Genomic DNA, 21701 nt, shown 5'->3' with positions numbered 1-21701 from the left:
GAGTTGAGCAATACCTGGTCAGACCTCCTTAACAACACCTTCTTTCTCCTCTTTGTATTTCTCCCATACAAATGCAGTATGAAATACTTCATAAGCTGTGGGTTTGCCTGGCAATGTGGCTAAGCCAGAGGTATTGAGCACTTTCCTGGTGGCAGCCAGGTGCAGACCTCACACACCCACTCACACTCACGATCCTCTATTCTCTAGTGGGCTGTGCAAATTCACAGCAATGAAACAACCCTGAGTGGCTTCCTGTTAGGAAAATAAAATGTCGGGCAAAGCCTTCTGAGCTTACTCTGCTCCTATTCACAGTTCCTGATAGTTACAGGTCAGGATTTTATTAGAAAAGAGAGGATAGGACAATCAAACCCTGGAATCAAAAGTAACCCAGTGGAAATCAGAATTACTAAGCATATGCCATGACTGCATTGTTTTTGTGTTCAAAGACAGTGACCATCCACCTGTCACATGAGCCAGAAACCCAGAAGTTACCCAGGTCCTGGCCTCTCAGCTTCTTTCTGCATTCAGTCAGAATCCACCCAGGGGCTCCATTCCTTCACTACCTTAACAGATCTTCACGACTGAGCTCCAGCCGCCCCTCTCCTGGGCTCTTAATGCATGCATGCATCCCTCTGCCCACGCATGTGGCACTGCTGTGTGATTAGATGTGTGTGATCTGCCTCACCCCGTGGCTGTGAGATCCTATGGGGCAGGCACTGTCTCTTTCATTTCAGTCTCTCCAGCACCTAACATGAAAAGTCCTCACTTACTAAATAAATATATAATATAAAAAATAACGTTTATGCCCTGTTGCACTCCAGAAGGGATTTAAAACAGCAAATGAGTGAAGCTTACTAGTCTCTGTCCCCGAGCCCACACGTGTACCGAGAGGAGCTGTGTTTGTGAGCATGTGCAAAATAAACTAAACCATGAGCGCTATGTCCATTTTTCAGCGCTCCTCATTATAAATACTAACAACTGCTGCCAGTGGACTACATGCATCACACACTTTACATTAAATCGTCATAAGTCCCTTAGGCAGGTGTTAATTTTTTCTTCCTACAGCTGGAGAAACTGAGGCGAGGAAGGGTGAGGAAATGTGTCCAGAGTCACTCAACCAATCAACAGAGAGAGAAGAGTCAAAGCTGGGGAACTTCTATCTCCAGATCCTACGCCCTTCCCACTGTGTCCTGCTGCCTCGCTGTTCCAAAGCTTGGCTTCTGATACTAGAAGCACTGCCAAAATTTTTAAACGGTCTGCTTATGTCATTGTCTGCAAGAGCTGTGGATGACACTGTGGTGGTGGCCCCACAAGAAGGTTGGGACTTATGACAAGAGGAAGCATTTCCTGAGCTCTGATCACAGCCGCTCTTTATCCCCAACCTGCACCTCCCGGCTCATACTCAGGAGGATGGAGCAAACCCTAGAAGCTGTTTTTAGAATACCTTTACCTAAAATGTGATGGTGAATAGACAACTTGACTGCATCTGTTGCTTGAAGGGTGCACTGGAAGCAACTGCTAGCCCCTGGACAAGAGGGCTCCCTCCAAACCCTGTCCCACCCCATTTGCGGTAGAGTCTCAGGTCTCCTTCATAGAGATGGACTGTCTCAGAGCCTCTCAAGACCAAGCAGGCACTCCTGGGTTCCAGTCTCTGGGGATGAGGCTGAGGAGGGAAGAAATCGGGAAAAGGTCACTCTGGGGAAACACACAATGACTGAGATCCCAGGTGAGCCAAGTGGGACTAACTCTTAGATGAGAATAGCCTCAGGCAGACCTGTTACTGCAAAAATTTGTACTTCACCTGCATCTCTAGCATGCCCAAAGAGGCCACCTTATTGATGAAAAAGGCAAGAGAAGACCCCAGCCAGGAGTCAGGCAGATTGAAAAAGCGGGGCAAACGCTCAGCCAAGACACTTCAGCCTGTTGTAGGGGAGTGACTGAGACTAGCAGATTGGGGAAGGAAAAGGGAGAAGGGAACTCTTATTTATCGAGTGCCTACTATGTGCCAATTCACAGGGCTCAGTCACTGTACCAGGAACCCAGATGAAAAATACAGTCCACAGCAGATGCTGCTCTTGCCTCACTCAAAACCACTTCAACCTCCTTCTAGCAAGATTTCCTGTGTGCTGGAGGCTGGACCACTAAAGACCTTGCTCTCTAAAGTTCCTTGCTCAAGGGTTTCCACCAGTAATCCTCCAGGTCAATTAAATAATAGCGGCTGACCCCAGGCAGATGCTCTGGAGCATGATGCAGCATGAGCTCTGGAAGCGGCCACCACACTGCCCCTCTGGAAGCCCAGAGGTGGAGGCGCTTTGGACCTTCTCCAGCATGGGTGACAAAGGCACTATGTCTAGTCGCTCCCTAACCTCACGGGTACTGAGTAGCATCAGCACAGCTTCCTGGCTCAGCAGCTTTCTGGCCTGCAGCAGAGGGGAGGCAGTGTGGTTTTTGAGTCAGCAGTAGAAGGAGCAGGTGCAGCAGCTACCTGGCCAGGCCAGTTTCACAGCATGGCCCTGGGAGGTGAACCTGGAGCCCCCCTCTTTAGCCTCCTCCAGCCCTTGCCATCATTCTGTAACCCAGTGGTTCTCCAAGACTGGCCTCTGGATTTGCAGTACTTGGGAACTTGTTAGAAATGCAAATCCTTGGGCCCCACCCCAGACCTGATGAATCAGAAATTCTGGAGGTGGGGCTCAGTACCTTGGCTCTAACAAGCCTTGCATGTGATTCAGATGCACGCTACAGGTTAAGAATCTCTGCTGAAAGCCAACAGTCCATAATAAATCCATTTCTGCTAAAACAAACTGACTAGAATGGGTCCTGCCGTCTGCAACTTAACCATGACTGAATCACACTCCCTGCCTTCCTGTTGTCCATGGGGAAGACAACCAATCATGACAGAACAGTATGATGTTAGGGGAAAGAACAAAATAGAGGCGCCTCACCCAGTCAAGAATGGTGATCTCCCAACTATCTTTATGGTATATCCTCCTCAAAGTTTTTTGAACATGTACCCTCAATAGTTAAATTTATTTTTAAATATTATACCTACTTTATTAAATATTGCAAAACAAACATAAATAGAAACTTAAAAGATGAGATAAAAATAATGAACATAAATAGAAGTTATAATATTTTCTTCCAACATCCCTATGGACTGTCTTGGCACTTTAGTGATCACTAGTCTGGAATATCAGAGAAACTTTCCAACAGAAGTAACAGCAGAATCAAAGAAATGAAAATGAAAATGCAAATACATTGCAGGATGTATTGTGGAACTGTAAGCAGGAGAGGGGGTATCAGGAGGTGATGATGACACTAAAAATAATGACAATGACGATAAGTTATTAATAATAATTAATAATTACTTATTTTTGAGCAACTAGCACAATCATTTAGCCCTGAAAATAACCCTGTGAGGAAGGATTATTATCTGCATTTTTCAAATTGAGAAATTGAGCTCAAAAGTCTTCTGTCTAGTAAGTGGCACAGCTGGGGTTTGAAACCACAGTCTGAGTCCTTCCCTTGCCAGTTTCTGATTTGGGGTACTGTGTGGTTGGTAGAACCATTTACTGGAACAGAGAGTTCAGGAAGAAGAGCAGGTTTGGAAGGAAGACGGTAAGTTTTGTTTTGATGTTTGAGGTTCCCACAAGATATGATGGTGGGGCTACTCAATACACATCTTAATATATGAATCTGCAGAAGCAAAGTCTGTTTGCAGAAAAAGATTTGAAAAACTTCAGCTTCTCAGCAGGAGTTGAAGATAATTGCTTTGATATGATCACCTTGATGGGAAGGAGCAAGTAGACAGGAACAGTGGGAGAGACGAAGAAACGAGAGAGAGAGAGAGAGAGAGAGAGAGAGACAGAGAGAGAGAAGAGAGAGAGAAGAGAGAGAGGAGAGAGAGGGAGAGAGAGAGAGAAAGGAGAGAGAGGAGAGAGAGAGGAGAGGAAGAGAGAGAGGAGAGAGAGAGAGAGAGGAGAGAGAAGGAGACAGAGGAGAGAGAGAGAAAGGAGAGAGAGGAGAGAGAGAGAAAGGAGAGAGAGAGAGGAGAGAGAGAGGAGAAAGAGAGGAGAGGAAGAGAGAGAGGAGAGAGAGAGAGAGAGGAGAGAGAAGGAGACAGAGGAGAGAGAGAGAAAGGAGAGAGAGGAGAGAGAGAGAAAGGAGAGAGAGAGAGGAGAGAGAGAGGAGAGAGAGAGGAGAGGAAGAGAGAGAGGAGAGAGAGAGAGAGAGGAGAGAGAAGGAGACAGAGGAGAGAGAAAGGAGAGAGAGGAGAGAGAGAGAAAGGAGAGAGAGAGAGGAGAGAGAGAGAGGAGAAAGAGAGGAGAGAGAGAGGAGAGAGAGGAGAGAGAGGAGAGAGAGAGAGAGAGAGGAGACAGAGAGAGCGAGCGAGCAGATGAATGGAGCGAGCTCCGCGATGAGCTAGGAGGGGATGAGATTGGGAGCACTGCCAGGAGGAAGGAGCGAAATGAAACAGACCTGGGTTTGCAAACTAGCTTCACCTCCTACTAGCTACGTAACCATGGGAAACATAATAAACCTCGCTGCCTCAGTTTCCTCATCTGTGAGATGAGAACAGTAATAGTGTCTCCATCTGATAGAAATGATATGCAAATTAAATAAGAAATGATATAAGGTGAGTATCTGTGTTTGGCCCATAGAAAGAACTAAATATTTGTTAATTATGATTATCTGGCTATTATAAAGATAGCCAGACAATCATAATTAACAATTATTTATGACACTTATATTAACTATGCTATCTGGCTATCATTATAAGCACTGTTGTTCTCTGAGCTAGGAAGGAAGCAGGTAAGGATCAACGCAAATGTAGATAACCTCACGGCTAGGAGAGTAACAGCTGGGGGGAGTTGTCAGCTGACGGCCTTAACGTTTGAGCCAAGTAGGCTGCAAAGTCCAGACCTAATTGTATTAGTCCTTTTTGTGTTGCTATAACAGAATACCTGAGACTGGGTGATTTATAAAGAAAAACGAAATTTATTGCTTACAGTTTCTGAGGCTGGGATGTCCAAAGTCCATCTGGTGGTGACAACAGTGACCCAGGGGTCTCACATTGCAAGATGGTGGAAGCAGAGAGAGCAGAGAGAAAGACAGACTCTCCTCTTCTTTTAAAGCCCTCAGAACTACGCCCCTGACCACCATTTTTAATCCATTCATTACTGCACAATCCTACAATCTGATCACCTCTTCAAGGCCCCCCCTTACAATTACCATAATAGGATTTCCTACCCTTTTAACAGTCACAATGGGGGCTAAGTTTCTAATACAGAAAACTGGGGGGACACAATTCAATCCACTACACTAATAGTGAGAGGAGCAGAGGCAGGTTGGAGGCTTCAGCAGAAGGGCACAAATCTGTAAGAGCCGCAGTGAGGATTAACAGAGGAAATGAATTACGTCCACCCAAAAGCATCTCTGAGTGGCAATGAAGGCACTAATGATTATGGCATCCACAAAGCACATTCAGAAGGACAAAGTTGAAGACCTGATGCTTCCTAATTTCAAGACTTAATCTTAAAGCTACAGTAATCAAGACAGTGTGGTACTGACATAAAGACGAACAAAAATTTAAACAGAACAGAATAAAAAATAAATGTGTACAACTGATTTATGATAAAGATGCAAAGTCAATCACAAGAGAAAGAATAGTTTATTCAAAAAAATAGTGCTGAAACCATTAACCATCCACATGCAAAAAAAACCGAAACAAACTTTGATTTATACCTTGTACCATATACAAAAATTCACTCAGAATGGACCACAGCCCTAAACGTAAAACTTAAAACTATAACGCTTTTTAAGGAAAACAAAGGAGAAAATCTTGATGGCCTTGAGTTAGGCAAAGATTTCTTAGATACGACACCAAAAGCACAATCTGTAAAAGAAAGGATTGATAAATTGGACTTCACCGCAATTAAAATCTTCTGTCCTTTGAAAGTCACTATCAAGAGAATGAAAACACAAGCCACAGACTGGAGAAAATATTTGCAAAGGATGTATGCAATAAAAGACTTGTATCCAGAATACATAATAAACTTTCAAAACTCAATAATGAGAAAATAAATAATTCAATAAAAACAATAGGCAAAAGCTTCGAGCAGACACTTCATTTAAAAAAGATACATGGATAGCAATGATGCACAACCTCATTAGGGAAATGCAAATTAACATCACAATGATGTGCCACCACACACCTATTTGAATGGCTAATTTCCAAAAGGCCAACTACCCAGTATTGGCAAGGATCGAGAGGAGCTGGAGCTCCCACACACTGCTGGTGGCAACGTGAAATGGTATATAGTTATTTGGAAAACCGTTTGGCAGTGTAGTAGTCCATTTCTGTTGTTTATAACAGAATACCTGCAACTGGGTAATTTATAAAGAAATGTAATTTATTTCTTACAGTTTTGGAGGTTGTGTAAATCCAAAGTCCATGGAACACATCTGGTGAGGGCCCTCTTCTTGGTGGCAACTCTACAGAGTCTCATGGCGACCAGGGTATCACATGGTGAGAATGGGCTGAGCAAGAGAGCGCTAACCTGCTCACTTCTCTCCTTATAAAGCCATCAGAACCACACCCATGACCACCCATTAAAGCATCAATGGATTAATCCATTCACAAGGATACAGTCCTCACAATCTAACCATCTCTTAAAGGCCCCACTTTTCAATTCCCATACTAGAATTTCCCACCCTCTTAACACTTACAATGGAGATTGAGTTTCCAATCCATGAACTTTTGAGGAACACACTTATGATTCTCCCATCTGTACTTTTTTTTTTTTTTTTTTTTGGTGGCTGGCCTATTTGGGGCCTGAATCTTGGTGTTATCAGCACCACACTCTAACCAACTGAGCTAACAGTCTAGCCCCTAAGGGGATACATAGCTGGCAGTTTCTTAAAAAGTTAAATATACACCTTACTACATGATCCAGACATTCCACTTCCAGGTATTTTCCCCTAAAGAAAGGAAAGCATATGTCCATAGGATGACTCATGCATGAGTGCTTTCAGCAACTTATTCATAATCTCAAAAAACCATAAACAAGGCTTTCCAGAGTCCTTTCATAAGTGAATGCATAACCCGTGCTCCATCCACACAATGGAATACTACTCAGCAATAAAAAGGAATGAACTATTGATTCACACCAAATGGATAAATCTCCAAATAATCATGCAAGGTGAAAGAAGAACACACTGTATGATTTCACTTATATAAAACTCTAGAAATAATGAATTAATCTATAGTGACAGAAAGCAGATTCAACGGTGGCCTGGAAAATGGGGGAAAGGACAGGAGGAAGCTTTTGAAGATAACAGATGTGTTCATTATTGTAACTGTGATGAGGGTTTCATGAATGTAGACATATATCAAAACTTATTAAATTGTGTATTTAATGTATGTTCAGTTTACCATACATTAATTATCCCTCCATTAAGCTGTTCTTAAAAAAGAAAGAAAACAAAAAGTACATTCAATTTACATGGTAATTTTAGAAATTATATGTCCCCAAACATTGTGACGATTAAAATCATGGGTTAGCTATGATTAAACTATGTATTAGTCTGCTAGGGCTGCCATAACCACGTACCACAGACTGGGTGGCTTAAACAACAGAAATTTATGTCTCATAGCTCTGTAGGCTGGAGTCTGAGAGCAAGGTGTCAGCAGGGTCGGTTTCTTCTGAGGCCTCTCTCCTGGGCATGCAGATGGTCACCTTCTCTGTGTGTCTTCACATGCTCTTCCTTTTGTGTGTATCTGTGTCCAAATCTTCTCTTCCTATAAGGACACCAGTCAGATTGGATTAGGGCCCAGCGAATAACCTCATTTTAACTTAATCACTTCTTTAATACAGACACATTCTGAGGTTCTGAGGGTTAGGACTTCAACGTATGAACTTTGGTGGGAAACAATTCAGCCCACAACAAATCATGTTTTCTATTTATATCACAGCACTTACCCAGCACACAGTTAATTTAGATGTAGCCTAGTTTCTTTTAGGATATTCTGGTTATTCAAATTACATGATTAACAGAAGAGAGATTTTCCTGAACTAGCAAGTCTATCAAAGTACCAAAAGCTACAGCTGAACACCTTAAAAAACCCACACACAGACAAGAGATAGGCACAAGGAAGTGTGATCCTCTTGGGGGAGTAGAGCAAGGGACAGGCTTAGGGACATAAAGAAAGGCCTAGAAGTTACTGCTTCCAATAACAAACAATAGGAACAACAAAAAAATACATGATCACAAAGTAGCTTTTTCTTTATTCTCAGGTCCAGTTTTAACATCAACCTGCTTGGGCAGGACCTAAATGTAGTTTTTGTTTAGTCTGATTGAGGCCTGTCTGTTAGTCCCCATTGACCGGAGGACCTCCTCAAAGAACAATCATGACTTTGCAACTTAAACAAATGGTCAGTTTCCAGGCAGAGTTCCTTCTTCCCTGTGGGGCCAAACAGGCAGCTGCTGCCTATGCCAGCCCTGCTTTCAGCTGGTGCCAAGGGCAGGAAACTGCAGCCAGAGCTGGGCAGGTGGGGAGTCGGGGGTGGTGGGAAGCAGGGGCTTATCTGACAACCGCCTGCTGCCTGAGACCCATGTGGGGGCCTCTGAAAAGCTCCAAGTAGGCAGTTCCAACACTGACTTGTGTTTTTCTTCAGATAATCTAATAAAGCTCAATTTAGAATTTGTATGCCTTTTTAAATGCCAAAGCCTTCTTACTGTACCTGTGATGAAAACTTCCTCTTTGGGATGAGAGCCATGGACTTGTACATGGAATTGGGAAGATTGAAAAAGGAGCAAATATCTTAACCTGAGCTTGAGCTGAACTGTTGGTAAACTGGTGATGTGGTTGAGAGAGAAGCATCATCCTTTTGGCTGTTAGATATGCACCACACCCAAAAGAATCATAGTCACTTTTCCAAGGATTTCTTTAAAAGAAAAGATAAATTACCCACACGTTGTGAAATGTTTGGCAATCTTCCTGTACTTTACAAACGCTGATGTGGGAGCAGAGGAGCAGAGGAGCAGCCCGTGCTGCTACTTAGGGAAAGTGATTTCTTATGCTCTTCACATGGAACAGCTGCTGGTTCTTTGATTTCCACCTAAACCCTCACAGAATAAATGAAGAGGCAGAAGGACCTTTGTGGTATTTAATTAAGCAGGACTCAAGCTCACGTGGGCGACCGGAGAATTATGGCTTTAAGCATTATTATTTTATTAATAATTATTATGTTGGCCATTGATTATCTACTATGTGCCAAGCATGGTTCTCTCTCTCTCTCTCTACACACACATACACACACACACACACACACTGTCTCATTTAATCCTCACAATCTGAAGAAGTAGATAACGATATTCTCCAAGAAGTAAGGGCAATCAAGAAAATGAGGGTCAAGGAAATTTCTTGCCCAAGGACACACAAATCTTAAGCTACAAAGCTCAATTTGGACCCAGATTTGTCTGATTTCAAAGCCTATACTCTTTCCACCACTTCCCATTTTTCTGAAAGAAAGTCCTGAAATACAATTTGGACCTGTATTTGGGTTTTGTTATTTGGCAAGTTTTCTTTGTATGTCTACTTAGATTGTAACATCCTTAATATGAAAAGATTGGGTCTTTTCCTGGCTTTTTCTTAGTGGAATATACAAATGTATACATTAAAAATGTTACATGAAAGTTTGTACCTGACTTAAGAGTATTATATTAGCATCAAGCTCCTGATTGGACATTATCCTATTGTTATATAAGATATTATTACTGGGGATAGCTGGGTGAAGGGCACATGGAAGCTCTCTGTACTATTTTTACAACTTCTTGTGCATCTTATACTAGTTCCAAATAAAAGTATTTTTTAAAATTATATTTGCTGATGATAGTAAGGGGTACTGTGGTGGTTAAGAACACAGAATTAGCAAGTGGATCCAGGTTCTGAAGCTGCTCCATCAATAACCAGATGTGTGGCTTTGTCCAAGGTGCTTGTCAGCCGAGGCCTAGCAAAGAAGAGATGACATCCAAGTTCCTTTGAGGCTTTAAGAGTTGTGATTTCTGTAATTCCAAAAAAATTCATTCTAGACTTCCACTTTAGAATTTGAGTGAATACAAATATCTAATGTACTCCCTCCCAAAACACACTAAAACTACAGTAAGTAGACCTGCTTAAAGACATACCCCACAAGGACCGGCAGCAAAGTTACAGAAGCTAAGAAGCAGATGAGTGAGGGATAAATGACTTAAGAGGCCTGGCATTGACAGTTGATAATGCTAAGGATGAACTTGTTCACTCCAGAATCCTCAAAAACCTCAGGAACCAACAATACCAGATACCTATGGAAATGGAGGTTCAAAGAGGGTGGTGAAAATAAGGACTGGGTGAAAGTCCCCAAAGATACACACCTCTAGATTCTTTCCCTGACTGCGTCATGGGAGTCTGCTTCCTCCCCACCCAACCTAGTCTAGAGATTCCACTCTCTTAAGAGTGCAAAACAGAAGTCTCTGAACTTGAAAGTTGAAAACACCATATTCAAAACCAAGAAGATTAAATGACATATGCACAATGAATGCTGAGTGCTGAGACCCCCACCCCCTTCCCCCAACTTGGTTCACAGAATACTGATAGCCAGATCTGAAGCTTCCAGGCAGATCAAAATTCTGCTCTAGAGACTCAGACCAGCCCAAGAAAAACCATCGAAAGGTATTGAAATTAAGGTTGCCCAATAAATGGGCCCCCCAGCCAGCTCACCCTGCAGTGACGCTCACAGACCACAAGCCCTGCCTTGAGCTCAGAGCTGCCAGTTAGCTTTTTGGTTCCCAATTCTTTTTCATGAAGATAGATACAAAACAGACAAAAGAAAAAAGCAGCTTGGAGTCTATACAGGGAGAAGAAAACTTCCCCCCAAATAATTAATATGCTCAGAGAGATGACAGAAGATCCATGCGAAAAGAATAGACAGCTATTTAAAAAATGAAAAGAAACACGTAGAGGACGACGACAACAAAAGGAGCTCATGGGACTTAAAAAATTGAAAAGGAAGGCTGGAAAATCAAGTTGATGGGAAGTTTCCCAGAAACTAGAGCATAAAGACAAAGAGCTTGAAAATGAAAGCAAAAAGGAAAGGATGAGCCCAGGCCATCCGACGTTTAATAATATAAGGAGTTTCGGAAAGAAAAACACAAGAAACAGAGGTAAAACTATCAACAAAATTATTCAAGAAGTTTGCCCAGAACAGGAGGACATGAAAGGGCCCAGCAGGTACCCAACACAGTGAACGAAAATAGACCCACACCAAGGAACATCACTAGGAAATTTCTAAACACTAGTGATAGCAGAAGAGAGGGTCTGGGGAGGCCTGATGGCTGGCCTCAACCCACCTGCTCCTCTTACCTGGTTCCTGACTCTGCTGCAGGAAAGAATTCAAGAGAAGAGTCACAGGAGAAAGTGAGAACAGGTTTAATGTACCAAATAAGTGATAAAGACTTGACAGAGAAAGTGCAGCCTCGCTCCAGAGACTGAGCAGGGACCACACAAAGTTTGTTACAAAAGTGAGAAATGCACATTCATAGACAAAGTGCAGGCCGGCTCTAGAGTGAACAGCAGCCTGCTAAAGGCAAGTTTGATACAAAAAGAAAGAAATACACACTGCACAGGTAGGGTGCCAGCTGCCCTGGAGAGAGCGAGCAACAGCCCCACCTTCTACTGGGATTCCACTTCTACAGTTTCACTGTCTAAAACATATTCATGCTCTCTAAGGAATATTCAACTAAGCGGGTGGTTCCCTGTTATGTAACAGAGTCTTACACAGGCTCAATTGGTCTCCTTTCGGGGCATGTTCATTGGTCAAATCCTATCACATGCACAAGACATATTCAAGAATATTCTGTGCTCTTTAGTGCCTCTAGTGGAAGGTCATTTAAAGGATAAACTCCCTTCCACTGAGCATGTTCTATCACTGGGGTCATAAAAGCCTGTAAAAATTCCTTTTACTGAGCATGCCTAGTGACTAGAGTTATATAACTCCTTTCTACTGAGCATGCCCAGTCACTGGATTTGCATAAGCCAGCCCCTTGTGGTCTCAATCTCCCTGTTAGTGCTGAAAATAGGCCCAACAAGCAATAGTAACTCTCCTCTAGGGGAGAGCACAGAGGAAGGACTTGAGACTTTGGGGAGTGGCTTGAAACCCAGACATGTGTCCTGAAACTCAAGCCTATGGAAACCGAGCACCTCATATCTCACTAGGGCCCCCACAAAAAAGATCCTATGGGTTTCTATAAAGATAAAATAAGTTGGAACTAGCTGGTTATCAGTTGGTTAGAGCATAGTGCTGAAACATCAAGGTTAAGGGTTCAGATCCCATACTGGTCAGCCGCCCCCCAAAAAGATAAAATATGTCAATTACAGGGATCAGGAAACATACAGACTTCAGATTTTTAAAAGAAAAAGACAATGGACAGAGGCTCCACTTCTGGGTAACATGGTAAATGCACACTCCACCTAGACTCTCCCATGCACTGTACTTGCAAAACCTGGACAGAAGGACACAGCAGCTCTTCGAGGACTCTGAAAAGTAAATAGTAGCAGGGAGAGAAAGACCAGAATCCAAAGTACCACCAAAGTAGCAGTGTGAGTGTCATTTTTTCCTCTGGAATGCTCAAGCCTGGACTCAAGGCAGTGTGATAGTGATAGCAATAGCCTGAGATGCCCCAAAACTGGGATATTACTCAACAGTAAACAAGAACAGGTTACCAATTCATGCAACAGCATGGATGACTCTTAGGTGCACTTTGCTAAGTGAAATAAGCCAGATGCGAAAGACTACTGTGTCATTCCATTTACATAACATTCTGAAAAAGGCCACACTATAGGGACAGAAAACAGATCAGTGATTGCCAAGGGATGTGGTGTAGGGTGGGGCTGACTACAAAGGGACAGCATGAAGCAATGTGTGTGATAGAATTTATTCTGTATTCTGACTTTGTTGGTGGAGACATGGCTGACTCCATGCATTTGTCAATACCCTTAGGCCTTCACAAAGAGTAAAATCTACTGTGTGAAAATTAAAAACAAAAACAAAACAGGATGTAGGGGAAACCCAAAAAGGAATATAAACCATAGGAAATTAGCCATATGTTACAAATGAATAACACAAGCATACTGAAAGGAGCATGAAGAAGATAACTTTGAAACTTTGAAAGCAGTATTCTAACAGGATATTGTAAGGCTTAAGACAAAAAAAAAAAAAAACCCCAAAACTGTACACAAATACTGTACTCTGGTTAGTAAACATATTTCTGAAAGGTGCATGGTATAGCAATTTTCAAATTATATGTATATTAGAGTTGAACAAAACAGTAAATATAATGTAGATCATGAGAGCCAAGCTTCTCACTGTCAGAGAAAGAAATTGCAAATAGGGAAAGAAGAAAAGCTAGAATGAACCCCCATGGTGTTGACTGGAATCGGTTATGAACTCATGCTTTTAAAATATACATACAGATAGACAGATAAAGAAATAAATTTCCCAAGGAAGATTTAAAGGAAAAAAATTGAAGAAAGAAACATAAATATGTGTATATACCTGGGTTAGTATACGTACATATTTCCTATCTCTGACTGCTGAGAGGGCCTAGAAGCAATGACACTCCAAGAGCAATGAGCACCCCTAGTGCCCAGATGTTGGTCTCTAAGAACGATTCTCCATTAAAAGGAATCAGGGCTCCTTGGAGAAGTGGTTGATCCAGCTGGAGCAGGGAAAAATAAGATGAGCCTGGAATATCTTGTAGCGCCAAAAAGTCAGAAATTTCAAACAGGGATAGAGGCACAGAATTGAAAGGACATAGGAACCAACCTGAAAGAGCTCCCAATGGCCAAAGCTGGGATGATTTTGACATATAAGATAAAAGACAATATAATTAGATTATAACATATAGGATAAAACAAACCCCCATGAGTCCATACTGATATGAATAAATAACTGAATAAAAAATTAATTAATGAGGGAGAAGGGATGGCTCTTCCTTACAGAAGAATTCCAATTAATAAATGTAGAAAAAAATGAAGAAAAAGATAAAATTCCCATTAGAACACTACCTAATAATTGTTGCTGGCAAGCTTCACCAATGGATGCTATAATTAGTGGTCAAAAGTTTGAGGAGAAACAGGATATTTGCATAGTCTAACAGAATCTCCTTCAAGATACTTATTAACTAAAACGTGGAAATGGTAACTTTACAAAGAGAAATCAAGCCTCTTAACCAAGCAAGCAAGGCAAACACCACCAATAATAACAATTGTGGACATCAGGAATCCTCGATAGGATACCGGGGAGGGCATGTCACTTACGTGGTATCCTTGCTAAAAGCTCAGAAGAACCAACAGACAAACCCAAATAGAGGGTCATTCTAGAAAATAATAGACTGGTATTCTTCAGTAGTGACAAAATCATGAATGACAAGGAAATACTGAGGGACTGTCCCAGACTGGAAGAGACTAAGAGAAATAACTAAACACAATGTGGGATCCTAGACTGGATCCTGGAACAGAAAAGGGATATTAGTGGAAAAACTGGTGAACTCCAAATAAACCTGTAATTTAGTTAATAGTATTGTGCCCAAGTTAATTTCTTGGTTTTGATCATTGTACTATGGTTATATAAGATACAAACACTAGGGGAAGCTGAGTGAGGGATATATGAAAATTCTCTGTACCTTTTTATTTCTCTGTAAGTCTACAATTATTTTGAAATAAAATGTTTTTTAAAAGCACATACCATATAAAAATTAGTCACTTTACATCCTAAGATGGATGACCTGACACAGCTAACTTCTAAGGTCTGTTCGGTAACAATGTGAACTTATAAATGTAAATTGCCTGGAGCTCAATCCTAATGGGCGACTTTGGGTTGGTGCCTGGGACAGCTGCCTGGCTGATTCTCCTTGCTCATTTTTCTATGTCAGTCAATTGGTTTGGCTGAAATTCCAAGGCCTTGGACTTTGCAGGACTTGAAAAAGGAAGAGGAAAGGGAAGCAAATAGCCATAGAGCTCGAACCCACTTTCCTGTGCTCTCCTGAGCTGCTTCTGGCTCCCACTCCGTAGAGCTAAAACCTCTAAGGAAGCCACTCTTTCATCATCTCCAACAGATTACAGAATGACAGTCTTGGTTAGAACCATACCATCTGTTCATGCCCTCAGAATTTTTAAAATGATCCCCATGTTTACAAATCTGAGCTTATATTTCACATTTGTGGAGAAATAACTAAGTAGCTGCCAAGCGGCAGCAAGACTATTCATGTTCAGAAGCTCCTCCGTGGAGAAGCAGGTTAAGTCCTGAAAGCCTGTTCTTAAGTGCACTGTTTGTCATTCCAGTTGCCTAGGAGGGGTTTAAACTTGCAGCCCTCAGATTTATTTCCACTAAATAGGAGTGTTTTAAAATCAAGCACATGCTCCTCCTCTTAACTAGTGTATGCATTCTCAGGTATATTTTTCCCAACAAATCAGTTTTTATCTACATTGAAAATTCCCTTGAGACAGATAACATCTGCAAGTATTGTAAGAATCTCCTTAACAGCTTCATATCCACCACTAGCAGCACTCTGAAGTCAGGCAAATTCAACGGGGGCCTTATACAGAGGAAGTATCCATGGCTTGGGGCAAACATTCCATCACTCCTAACCTCTAAGTCTTCAAGCAAATGCCTGGCATTCTCCTGAATGGAGCTGGTAGAGTATTCATGCTGAGTGTCCAAACCATGGAACTTCAAGTTCTTTTGGTTTTGTCGATTACTTTTCCTGTCTCTTGCTGATTACTGTTGACTACAGCGGCACAACAGCTTTTACATATTACATAATTACCCTTCATTCTTTAGGACTTTACCTAATATGGAATGATTTGGTCCCTATACAAAGGCGGCATCCTCTACTTTTTCACTGCTTTCCATTTTCAAAAAATTATCTCATTTGTAACTGAATACAATTATAAACTCTTTCATGGACATGATGGGGTTAAAAATGTTTGTAAAACCCCTTGGCACTCAGTACCAGCACAGCAAGAACACCTTAAGCCAAGGGCCTGTGGCCAAGATTCCTGATCCCAGTCGGTGGGTGGTGGGCAGAGTTTTCTCAGGAGAGTGCAGCTTTCTTGAAAACATGAAAGTTCTCAAGGAGAAGGTGTACGTACTTCCCATAAAAAGCAAGAAGGAGATTCTAAAGTTGATGTTTAGTACACTGTTTCCAGATCAACAAAGTAAGAGGTTGACACAATTATCTGGAGAATCTGAGCAGAAATCTATTCTACATCATTAAAAAAATCAAAGATTTGTCCAGAAATTTTAAAAATGGTTTACATTGGTTATGCATTTACTAAGCATATTCATTATCATTTAATTCTTAGAACAACTCTACAATATAGATATTATTACTCCATACTACAAATAAGGAAACTGAGGCACAGATAGGTAAAGTGACTTGTTCAAGGTCACACAACTAATTTAGGACCAAGCTGGGATTCACACCCAGGTCTCTGACTGCAGAACTCTCAACCACTAACATACACTTTTCAGATAACCCCCTCAGTCTCAGGCTAACTCTGACCATAGAGAAAGGAGTGTGCTTCTGTACTCAAAGTTATCACCTTATCTCAAAATATTCTCATCCAAGACGGCTGGCACCCTGAGCCCTGTGTCCACCTTAGAACACTCCCACTGCTGGGTCACCTCTTTATGATAGTCAAAAGCCACTCTGCCTCCTGACTCGATGCCTTAAGAATCAACAGGATGGGGGTTGGCCGGTTAGCTCAGCTGGTTAGAGTGCGGTGTGTGGAAAACACCAAGGTCCTGGGTGTGATCCCCATACTGGCCAGCCACACATACAAACAGAAGGGAAGCTGATGATGGCAGAATCTGTTGGTAGGGTTCAGGCACTGGCTCTCACCCAGAGGTGATTTTGCCCACCAAGGTACATTTGGCAATGTCTGAAGACATTTTTGAGCCTCACAACTTGGGTGGGAGTGAAGAGGGGAGACTCCTGGGTAGCAGGCACGGATGCGGCTGAACATTCTACAGTGCACAGCAGCCCCCTCACCAGTCCCCCGGGCCAGCCCAAAATGTCAGTAATGTTGAGGATGAAAACTCCTGAGCTAAAGGAATCAGTAATGCTCTTCGGTCCTTGTCCACAGCCTGGCCTGGGATGAAGAATCACAGGCATCACAGTCAGGAAACCACCAGTGGGGTCATCTCCTCTGGGAGGAGAGACGTTGCTGCCAGCACTTGCACTCTCTCCATCCAACTAATTAGTGCATTTACAGATCATCTGGAGTGACAGCCCCCTTTCAACCCACAAAAAGCACGTTGGTAAGCCTTTCCAAATTCAAAATGCTGTCCTGACAAGCTAAATGATTTAACCAGGTGAGTCTCTCTGCTGTGCATGGAGCATAAAGGCAAAGGCATGTGGCATATTTTAGAGGAAATCAACTAGATGACATGCAGAGTGAAGTGTGGCATTGATAGGTCAAGAGGGCTGACAGATGACGCCAGGAAAGACCACTGCCACCAGATGGGGGAAGAGTGGAACTTTAAAGCTGGTCAGGGAATCCTGTCTGCTCTTCTCCCCAATCATTTCAGCCGACAGTGAGATCTTGCTCTGCAAGAACGGAGGTAAAGAAAGGGAGCTATACCTGGATACTGCGGCAAATAAAGTCAGCTCCACTCTGGAAACTGAAACAAGACGTGTGCTGCATTTCCTTCATGAAGTTGAAAGTCAGAGTTCTGTCACGAAGGCACCAGCCGGGGGAGTCAGACACACCTGGTTTTGAGTTCCAGCTTTGAAACACTCTCTCCACTTGAAAGCAGGAGACAAGCTCTCTGAGGGTCCCTTCTGCAGAGCATGAGTGAGAATAAGAGCCACTTCACAGTCTACCTGAGAAGCAAGGGTGTGTAATCCAGCACTCGGATAGAGCGCTGTGGTGGACAAGTTCACCTGGACTCACAGCCGGTTTTCTGCCCTCCTCCCATCCTCCCTGTCCTTGTGCAGGGTTTTCCACGAGTGACTGGCTGCGAGAAGAAAATGTTCCTGGGATTGAGTCCTGCAATCCCAACACAGGCTTCTTATTAAATGGAATTTACCTTGACAGATTATTCCATATGAGCTGTCCAGATAGATAAGCTAGCTTGCCTTAAACAAGTATGTTTGAATTCTTTAGAACCCAGAAAATGACTCTTTGAGATACTTTTCTTTTTTTCCTTTTTTTTTTTTTTTTTTTTTTTGGCAGCCGGCCAATTCAGGGCTCAAAACGTGGACCTTGGTGCTGAGATGCACGTATTATTAACCCTGGGTCCCCAAAAGCAGATTTACCACGAAGCTAATGAAAATACAATTTCAGGCTTCTCACATAGCACCCTGCCCCCCGCAATGCGTTCACATGGTCATTCAACATGATAAAGTTCGCAATGGTAAGATGCTTGTTTAAGATTTCTGCGTCTTCTACTTTGACTTCCCTTGGCCATATGTATGCTCCTTTTGGGTGGCTTTGGAATGGCCAAGGGAATTTTGAGGATCTGGCTACGGAATCTGAGTTAGAGCTTCCTTTAGTTTGGGTTGATCAAGATATACTGATACAGTCACTTTCATATAGTTAAGCTGGCTGTTAAGTAGGAAAGTTTTCCAGAAGTGTTCCTAAGGGCCCACCGTGCTGATTCACCCCACACAGAGCTGTGAAGGCTCAGACCCAGCCGTCATATCACAACATGGGAATGTCCTGCAGTGTCTGGCAACTGAGGTATTGTGGGCCGGGGAGGAGAAACAACATGTGAAACAGATGGGCCTCATTCCTAGTCTGGGGCAAAGTTTTCCAGTTATCAAATGTGTACAGTTGCAGGCACACTTAAAATTGATCACTAGTCAAAAGGAAAGTTCTCTCCTTTCAGGAACTTAAGATGTCATAAAAAAAAATATATGACCCCAAATGCAAGATAAAAAGGACTTTACAGATGTGCTAATCAGTTAATAATGTTTTTCTAAATTCTGTGCTATTTTAATACCTAATTTTATATGTATATACACAAAATTTTATATTCTCTTTCTTCCAAAAGGCCCCCCAAATTGTATAAGATTCAGGCCCTACAGAACCTGGGTCCACCCCCTGGGGCACATACTTTTATTGCAGCTTTTGAGGAGAGCAGGGTGGAGAGAAAGTGAGGCGGGAGAGACTAAACTCCCTAACTAAATTTCCCGAAACAATTCTATTTCAGTAATACAGTGAACCTAGAAAATGGGAAATTCGTTGTGTGTTTGTTCTTTCTGAAAAGAGCTAAATGGAATGAATAAGAATGTAAGACTCCAGAACACACCAGTGGATTTTCCTGGAAGGCTGAATCTGTACTGCATAATGTTTTTGGAAAATACTTATTGTTTTATAAAGCGAAATAAAACACACCTAGGTTTTTTTAAATGTCAATTTTCTGCCAGGGCCTTTTATCCATACTTCATCCCCTCCAAAGATTCTAAACTCTTGGTTCACGCCCACTACTGTCCCTTCTACACTAAAATCAAACTCAGTTTGCTAACTACAGTTTTTGAAGCACAAAGTAACACTACACAGGTTAGAGAAAAGTGAAAGAATTTCTTTCTAAACTCAACATCTGAACAATGAAACACCCAGGTAGGCAGAGTGCCTGCAGTTTCTGCTCTTACCCCAGAAAGACTGAAAGCAGCCGCATTCTGGATGTTGCTTTTCATTTTAATGACAACTCCAGAAGTGCTCCCACGAGCTCGCGCTGCCTCTTCCCACCCCTCGCCCCTACCGAACTCCCAGATGCATTAAGTTCACAAGGAAGAGAAAACTTGGCTTTGCAGTAGGTTCCGATCAGAACTCCGTCCTCCATTTCCCCAGCGCCCGGGCGCAGCGCCAGATCGGGCCGCCCCTCCCGCGGGCTCCCGGGGCGGGGACGCGGCAGCCCTTGGCTCCTCCGGGTTTGGAAAAGGGGCAAGTTTGCAAAGTTCTGGGAGAAGAGGGGAAGGTGGGAGTGTTGGCTGGCTCATTCCCTTTCCTTGGAAAGCAGTCAGCAAGAGGCAGACACCCTATCCACCCTGTGTACCTGCTGTCGCAGTCCGCGCTGCTTCACCAAGACAGAGTTCGTGTCTTTAAGACCAGAATTCTCTCCCGGGAGTGCGCGCTAGTTAACGATCGCCAGCCGCTCTCCTCGTCGGACCGCCACGTGACGGGGCCACGTGACTTGGGCTGTGGTTGTGGCTTGCGTCAGAATAAGCAGATCAAGCTTACTACTGCAGCCACCGCCGTGGGACCGGTCAGTGCACCGTGATTCCCGGCGGCTGTCACCGCGCGCCGTGCAGCGGCCACGAGACTTGTCTTCGAAGGAACACAAAACAAACATGGTTTTCTGTTTTCCAAAGTGAGAGTCCGTTTTCCCCTTGGAAAATGTGTGATGTTCCTGGGGAAAAGACGAGGCCCCATTTCTCCAATCCACGTTAGTCCTCTTGGTACAGTAAAGTAGGATCTATAGCGCGGCACAGAAAGCAGAAAACCGTGGATCCAAGCTCCTTTCCAAGTTAAGATTCAGGGCTGATTTTATCTTTTACTGTTTCCCCTTCTCTCTCACTAGAAAGTCCTCAAAATATGCTTTTTTTTTTTCTACTTACAAAAAAAGTACACTAAAAATGACATTTAAATTTAAAAAATTTAAATGGTGTGTTCATTTTGTGATTTTTCTCTTAGATTTCCAGGACATTAATATTTATTTATTTTGTTTTCAGTATACTCTGTAAAGGAGAGAGCAAAAGTATTACTCTTTTTATAAGTGGGAAGAGCTGGATGTCCCTTTGCAGGTTGGGTTGTATGTGTGTATATGTATTAAAAAATACGCAAATTTGCTTCAAGAGGGCTTTTTCTCCCACTCAGGTAACATCTTTACTATGCACATTTTAACACTGCCTTCACCACTGCCACACACCCCCGTGCTGAAGAAGCCCTGCAATATTATGTTGTCTCCTGCCTGTAATGGTAGTCTTGGGTGATGACTCAATTACAGCAGAGAGAGAACAATAACATTGGTTATCTCTAGCCCAAGGCTGAGGCGAAGACAGCTGCCTTCTCTGCATGGAACTGCAGAGGGCTGTCCCAACATCGCAGTCACTTGTTGGTCAGGCCATCAGTACCTGTCCTGTAAAGAGGAGGCAAGCCGGTTCTCCAACCCAGCTCAGAAGATTGCAGCAGTAGATTCATTCATTCCACAAATACTGACCTAGTGTCTGCTCTGCTGGGCGCTACTGCGGATGCAGGGGAAGCAGGGGCGAACAAGAGAGTCAGAACCCACCCTCATGGAGCCTCCCTCTCCTCGTGGAGTGAGGGAAAGTCACCTCCAAGAGGCCAAGCCCCGGGGCCTGGCCTGGAGGGCAGACCAGATAGCAGGTGCAGTATGGGAAACTCCCTTTGGCATTACAAGCATTGCTACAATGACCAAGGGACACTCTACCAGCCACAAAGGACTTACTAATTTGCCAGCTGATGCTTTAGAAACACGAGTTGAATCTTTGCTGGCAGATGTAGGTGTGATCTTGTTTGTTAGACGCTTCAGTGGGCACTCAGACGTTCCTGCCCCCTGCTTTTGATCCTGAATGGACAAGTGCCTTTGTGCAGAGGTCTCATTGCTCCTGGAAGCATCACTGCAAATACAGCA

General features: G+C 43.0%; 1 long non-coding RNA gene across 1 annotated transcript; it reads right to left on the bottom strand.

Annotated features, from left to right (window-relative positions):
• Window positions 1-4871: 4871 nt before the first annotated feature.
• Window positions 4872-20207, bottom strand: LOC134382360 (uncharacterized). Its single transcript, XR_010024072.1, has 3 exons — window positions 20103-20207; window positions 17684-17883; window positions 4872-7798 (listed from the first exon to the last, which is right to left on the bottom strand). It is a non-coding gene; the product is annotated as an uncharacterized LOC134382360 (long non-coding RNA).
• Window positions 20208-21701: the final 1494 nt, after the last annotated feature.

The sequence above is a fragment of the Cynocephalus volans genome, chromosome 7 (genome assembly GCF_027409185.1).
Source record: "Cynocephalus volans isolate mCynVol1 chromosome 7, mCynVol1.pri, whole genome shotgun sequence".
NCBI classification, from domain to species: domain Eukaryota; kingdom Metazoa; phylum Chordata; class Mammalia; order Dermoptera; family Cynocephalidae; genus Cynocephalus; species Cynocephalus volans.
The sequence above is the reverse complement of the archived record's forward strand: the minus strand, read 5'-3'. Positions and strand labels throughout refer to the sequence as shown.